Below are 7447 nucleotides of genomic sequence, written 5' to 3'. Positions count from 1 at the left end.
AAGGAAATAAGGGATAATCATGAAATTTAGTAGAAGTCTCATCGAGATAGTCAACAAAGAATTAGAATATCTTTCCCTCAAGGTATGTTTTCTCCTAGGTATCAAAATTTGTTTTATGGCTATTTTTGTTCATGCACAAATTTTGATCATAATTTTGTCCATCATAGAGTGTATCTTAAAAACAATGATATAAAAAATAAAGGAAATGAATATTATCTGTCCTCAGGAAAAATAGGAAAAATAGATTTATAAATACTCATAGGAATAATATCGAAAGAAACAATCCTTTTGATCCTTTACTAGATAATATTGAATGTTCTATTTGTCACAAATTTGGACATTAGGTAGATGAATGGAAAAGAATAAAATTAGATCATCTTCTCAAATCAAGCTAACACAAGAAGAACCCAAGATACGTAAAAATATAAAGGCAAAAAGGAAAGAAGAATGTGTGCTCAAAATATGCTCAAAAATAAGATTACCATTGTTATGTGGACAATGGGTGCTCCAAACACATGACTAGTGATAAAGGTAAATTCCTATCACTAAAAAAAGATAAAACAGGTAGTTTTTCCTTTAGCAATGATGCTCTAGGAAAGATCATGGGAAAAGACACAGTTAGTTTGGACAATGGAAGAGGTAAGGATATGAATGTTATATATGTGGATAGACTCAAATAGAACTTGTTGGATGTGAGTCATATGTGTGACAAAGATATGATGTCACTTTTCACTCCATTAGTTGTTAAATAAAAATATATATATACAATGAAAGTAGCAGTAAAGGTTGTGAGAACACCAAGTAATATATACATACTTAGTGAGGAAAATGAAAAGGAAAGATTAATAAGAGGTGGTTATGGAATAGAAGGTTGGGAACTCAAATTTCAATCATATGGTGAAGCTTAGCAACAAGCAATATGTAAGGGATTTTCCAAGGATTTTAAAGCTCAATAATACAATCTACAAATAATGTCAAATTGGAAAAGAATCTCAAGTATTATAGATTTGAGACTTTTGCGATCTGCATTTTATGTTGTGATGTCTTCCGAAGTCATCACATTCATGTTTTTTGTATCGTTGTTTCGAACCAACCTCTGTGTTTCATCACGAGGATTAGATGTGTGAAAAGTCATAGATTAATGGGGTAATAAATATAGGAGAGGGTTGGGATGGTAATGCATGGAGTCGATAGGTTTGATAATGTTATGAAACAAATTTATTTTAATTAATTAATTTTATCATTAAATTTGTATTTTTATTAATGATTATTAGCATATTTGATAATTGTATGTTTAGTGGGCTCTACAATCTGAGCTAGGGTTGGCGTTAGGGTTGTATCATTGGGTACCATGGCAGGACGTGCAGGGGGGAGTGTCGCTCCGTCCTACAGTCAAATAGTGGTGGATAGAAGTAAGGACGCTAGAATGCATCATTTCAAGAAACCTATGGAGATGGAAATAGAGGCTATTAACACGGAAAAATTGGGAAAAAATAGACCTCATGAATAGGAAAGGGATCAACAGGAAGCCAGTAGGGAGAAGAGGACAGGAGGCAGCAATCAGAAAACTGCTTCCATGAGCACAACTAGGGTTTGCAAACCCAAGTCGACCATAATTCCTCGAGTCATTTTAAGTGACCTAGCGCTACAAGTGCACAGAGATCACATGATGAAATATGTGGTTATATGCAAATTCATGGGGATATGGCCGACGGAGAAGGCGTTGCACGTATGGATAAGGAGCCACTGGAAACCCAAGGGGGAAATAAACCTTCACCTGGGATCCAAGGGCTTCTTCACGGTGGTTTTCACAAGCCTAGAGGACAAAGACAGAGTGTTTGAAGGAGGACCTTATTTCTACGTTGCTGCAGGCCTCTACATGAGACCATGGATGATGAACTTTGTCCTAGAATGTGAAACATTCACATCGGTACTGGTATGGATTAGAATCTACTCCCTTCCTCTGGATTATTGGTTATCGGAGTCTCTGAAGACAATAGGCAACAAACTGGGGCATTTTATAAAGATCTCAGATGCGACTCTGAAAGGAAAATATACCTCCTTCGCCCGAATATGTGTGGAAATGGACTTATCTGGGGCACTTCCAGACGCGATCATTTTAGAAGTGTATGACGAAGAATGGGTGCAGGCGGTGGACTATGAACATGTCCCTTTTAGGTGTCGTAAATTCCATGAACATGGGCATCTATATAGAGACTTCCCAACAAACAAAATGGAACAAAAGGTCAAAATCACAACAGATAAAAATCTTGAGGGTTTCACGAAGGTCAGGGGCAAAGGGAAAGGCTGGAAGCGGAAACAAAAGAAGATTGATGAGGACAGGCAACTGAGCCAAAATGGTTTTAAGATCCCAAAAGAAGAATTTGGAAACAAAGGAACGAACCAGGAAATAGAGATCACTCCTAATGAGAAGGAAAGGGATGCAAGCATGGAAATTATGACAGAGAACAGCTAGCAAAAGGAGGATCTGCCAAGAAGTATGGAGATAAGTAGGGACCATGAGATGACCCCAAGTGAGGCTGGAACGGAGGACCATGAACTGCAAGAGATTCTAGAAAGGGAGAATTTAGATCTAGAGAAGTTTCTGGAATAAGGTATCACCAAAGGAGTGGATTCCCTGCCAAAAGAGGAATTTGATAGGGTTCAACAACTCTTCCTCTGGAGATCACAATCGAAGGGCTCTAGATTCAAAAGAAATCATGAAAGCCAAGAGAATAAGGGGTTCAAAACGATGGAGGACTTGTAGATACAATCTCCCAAGAACTCGGGTAGGAAGAGAGGAAGAAAAAGACAGAATAATCTACTGAATGAATGTGGGAAACTCATTATTAACTCAGGTAAGATGAGAGATCTTACTAGTTATTCCTTTACAAATCTTTCTTAATGAAGCTTACAACCTCGAACATTAGAGGTATAGGAAGTAGAAGGAAACAAGAAGATCTTAGCAGTAGAATAAAAGAAGAAAAACCAAATATGGTTTTTATTTAGGAAACAAAATGCTCGATGGAAAAGATCAGAGAAGTACATAAAAAATGGTTAATCAATTATGAGTATCTAGAGGTCAAAGCAAAAAAATTGGCGGGGGGGATACTTACACTCTGTGATCCTCAGAAATTTGGAATCCTGGATGCTGAAGCGTCTAGGAACTCTCTTTCATTGGTGTGTCAACCTTTAGGGGATTAGGAGAGTTACATGATCACAAACGTCTATGGGCCTCAAAAGCAAGAAGACAAGCTCAAGCTTCTCACAGCCCTTGAGGAGCTAAGAGCGAGACACCCTGATGTGCCCTGGATTGTTGCAGGAGATTTCAATATGATTAGATCTCTCACAGAGAAAAAAGGGGGTATCATACAACTAGGTAGAGACTCCATTTCTGTTCAAAACTGCATACTGAACATGGGGTTAGTGGACACTAAAGCTTTAAATGGCACCTTCACCTAGAACAATAAGAGAGGAGGGGCTTCTCAAGTCGCCTCTAAGCTGGATAGATTTCTCATCTCAGAGGACCTCTTTTTGTCAGGCCCTACCATGTCATCTTCTATCCTCCCCTTTGGAGGCTTGGACCACTGGCCTATATAGCTTGGGGCCACCTTTATGGGCACACCTAGAAACAGACCTTTCAGGTTTAAAAATGCATGGCTCTCTCACCCTAAATTCACCAACAATATTGACACATAGTGGAGGGAGGATCCAAACATTCAAGGCACTAAAATGTTCTTGCTCCAACAGAAACTTAAACACATCAAATACAAGCTTAAAGATTGGAACAAAAAGGAGTTTGGTAATATTTTCAAAGCTAAAAAAGAAGTTAAGAAAAAACTCCAGGAGATAAATAAGAGCATCAGCACACATGGTTTCACTGATGAGTGGAAAAATCTAGCTGATTCTCTGCAGAAAGAATGGGAAGATAGATGCAAGCAAGAGGAGATTTCCTATAGATAGAATTTTAGGGTGTATTGGATTAGAGAGGGAGAAAGAAACATGAATTTATTTCATAAATCTACCATAGATCACAAGGCACACAACAAAATAAAAAAACTCAAAGATTCTCAAGGGATAGAGCTCGTCTCTCACAAAGAAATGGAATTTTTCCTTGTTCAACACTTCCTCAACATAGTAGAGGAGCCTCTGGTCGATAGATCTAGGTTCATCAGTAACTTTACAAAGTACATCCCTCAGCTGGTCACCAAAGAAGACAACCACAATCTTAACAAGCCAGTGTCAGAAGAGGAGGTCAGTGATGTGATCAATGAAATGCAAAATGGCAAAGCTCCAGGCCCGAATGGTTTCAATGTGGACTTCTTCAAAGCTTACTAGAGAATATTCAAACAGGGTATCCTTGAGGTGGTGGAAGAATCAAGAAGATCCAAATCGGTTCTGAAGGCTCTTAATGCCTCCTTCATAGGTTTAATCCCAAAATAGGAAAAAGCCATGACTTCGAATGGTTTTAGACCCATAGCTTTATGTAATGTGGTGTACAAAATTATTTCCAAAGTTATCGCCAACAGACTCAAGCCCCTTCTTCCAGCTCTCGTCTCAGAGGAGCAAACTAGCTATGTGGAGGGAAGACAGATTCTCAATAACATCATCCAAACTCACAAGGTGGTACACTCTCTCAAAAGTAATAAACAAGCTGGTATGATCATTCAACTGGACCTAGTGAAAGCTTACGATAAGATAAGTTGGTCTTATATAAAGGCAGTACTAAGAGCTTATGGCTTCGACCACAACTGGATAAGATGGGTTATGGCACTGGTATCCACAGCTAGTTTTTCCATCTTTCTTAATGGCACTCCTTCAAGAACCTTCATACCCTCTAGAGGTCTCAGACAAAGGGATCCGCTCTCTCCCTTCCTCTTTGTTCTTATGATGGAAGGGCTAGGCAGAGTGATCAAAACAGCAAATGTTGAAGGAAGAATCTAGGGTCTCAAACTTACCCTGGATGGAGCGGAAAATACTCACCAAAAATTTGTGGATGACATGATGCTTCAGGGTATACCCACAGTCAGGGAAGCCAGAGTGATCAAACAAATCTTATACAACTTTGCTATGGCGGCTAGCATAGAGGTAAGCCTCAACAAATCAAAAGTTTTCTTCTTTAACACTGACATTGCTATTCAGAGGAACATCACCAGAATTCTTTGGTTTCAAAGGGACCAGTTACCTTCCAAGTACCTGGGAATGCCTCTTACAAACAAACCTCTAAGAAAGGGAGTGTGGGAGCCGATAATGAATAAGCTTCAGGACAAGATCCGGAAATGGACATGCAGGTCTCTAAATTTGGCGAGACGCCTTATGCTTACACAGGTTATCTTGCAGGCTGTTCCCTTTTTCATGTTCTCAGCTCTTCCAGCTCCTAAAGGAGTTCTGCAATAGATCAAGAGCATTCAAAGGGATTTTCTATGGGGCAGAGGGAAAGAGAAAAAGAAATGGGCTTTAGTAGCTTGGGACAAGATTTGCAAACCCATGTCCCATGGTGGTGTCGGGCTTCATGACCTCGAAACCCTTAGCAGAGTTTCGGGAGCTAAAAATTGGTGGAGGTGGCTCAAGGAATCGGAAACCCCTTGGGCCAAGCTCTAGAAGCAAAAATATGCAAATAATTGGCAGGAGAGGGATCACATCTGAATGTCAAGGTGCATTAAGGGCTCCCACATTTGGAATCTTACTTTGGAGAATAGAGGTATTTTCCAGTAGCATAGTTTCTGGGAGATCCGAGCTGGGAATGTGGCATGATTTTTGGAGGACAACTGGAAACAGGAACCTAATTTGTTTAAGGACAAATTAGCCACTCTAAAAAATGATACTGAAAACAAAGGTTTACTTATGGTAAGTGACTTCTAGGATCAGGTAAGGAACAATGGTAAATGGAGAATTTGGAAGGATTTAGGCCACAGTGAAGATAGCCTTTGACGACTTAGGCAGATTCTCTTGCTTGGGATTTGGAGTAAAGGAATATTTTGGTGTCCTCCTTATATGACCAACTAAGATGGGGAAGGAACACCGAAGGAAACTTTAACCTCAAAGAAGCTAAAAGAATAGTCACAGGATTTAACAACCAAAACTCTGATCAGGTATGGAAGAACCTTTGGCAGAACCCTCACTGGATGAAAATAAATTTGTTCATTTGGCTTGTTCAACAAAAGAAAATTCTAACTTGGGAGAATCTGTTGAAGAGGTGTTTTGTCGGCCCATCCAAATTCCCTCTATGTGGCCTACAAGAGGAGATGATGAATCACCTACTAAACCTCGGCCCTTCCACCTTCACCGTGTGGGATTGGGTGGCTTTAGTCTTCATGCATACTGATTGGGACAGACTCAGCATCACCAACACTTTGAAGAATTGGAGGAAAAACTTCTCAGGCAATGAAATCATCAATAAAGCTTGGACTCTGGTCCCAAGCTTTGTCATCTAGGATGTTGGAAAGAACGCAATGGCAGGATTTTCAAGAGCAAGACAAGCACACCCCAGCACATAATTTCACAAATTCTATGACAGCTCAAAGAAACAGTCAGAGGTTTGTTGTGGAAACTTCCGGAGAAACCTCCTCTGCCCCAGGAAGCTTGTATACTACTGCAGTTGGGTCTCCAGTCAATAGTCCCACAGGGCATAAACAAGGGTGTGAGCCAAACAAATGCAAGTATGGATATTTGGAAGCCTCCTCCACAAGGCTTCTTAAAAGTCAATATAGACGGAGTGTCTAAGGGCAACCCAGGGTTAGCTGGTTTTGGGGGTGTTACAAGAGATGAGCAGGGATGCATAAAGGAGATCTTTCATAGTCACTTGGGGAAAGCCACTAATAACATGGTGGAACTCATGGCCTTAGAGAAATGCCTGGAAACCCTGGTGAATTTAAATTCACACAATGTCATCATTGAAGTAGATTCAGAATTGATTATCAAAGCGGCCAAGAAAATGTGCAATGGAATGGCACTGGAAAAAGTGTCGAAACATTGGAGGCTATCGCAGGTCTTTCACCATATTCACACCCACCTGCAAATCGTAAGAACCGTCAACTTTGTCCATGTGAAAAGAAAAGCAAATATGTTGGTTGATCGTTTGGCGAATGAAGGAGTGATTAGTAAGGGAAGTGGTACTCGACACGTTTTGGAGTCAATACCCCCAGGTAAACTGTGTGATGATTGTCTTTATCAGGTTGCCAAAGATATGGAACACTTTCAGACCTTTAGCAGAGAGAAGGAGGAAGACTAGTGAAAGGCGAGAAGAGAGGAGTTTCTTGGGCTGCGGTATCTCCCAATCATTAAAACCCAAGGAAAAGAAGATCGAAGAAGTGAACCGGTTATATAATTCCTAGTGGAACAGAGTTCATGGGTTGTTTTGGATGAGCTACTTCAAGAGGGTTTCAAAAATGAATAGCAGATCTCAGTCTAAGGACAGAAGGATCAGGAACAAAGGAAATGATATGGA

The sequence above is a fragment of the Pinus tabuliformis genome, chromosome 1_2 (genome assembly GCF_031772625.1).
Source record: "Pinus tabuliformis cultivar Carrire ecotype Pingquan chromosome 1_2, CPIR1, whole genome shotgun sequence".
Lineage (NCBI taxonomy): Eukaryota > Viridiplantae > Streptophyta > Pinopsida > Pinales > Pinaceae > Pinus > Pinus tabuliformis.
The sequence above is the reverse complement of the archived record's forward strand: the minus strand, read 5'-3'. Positions refer to the sequence as shown.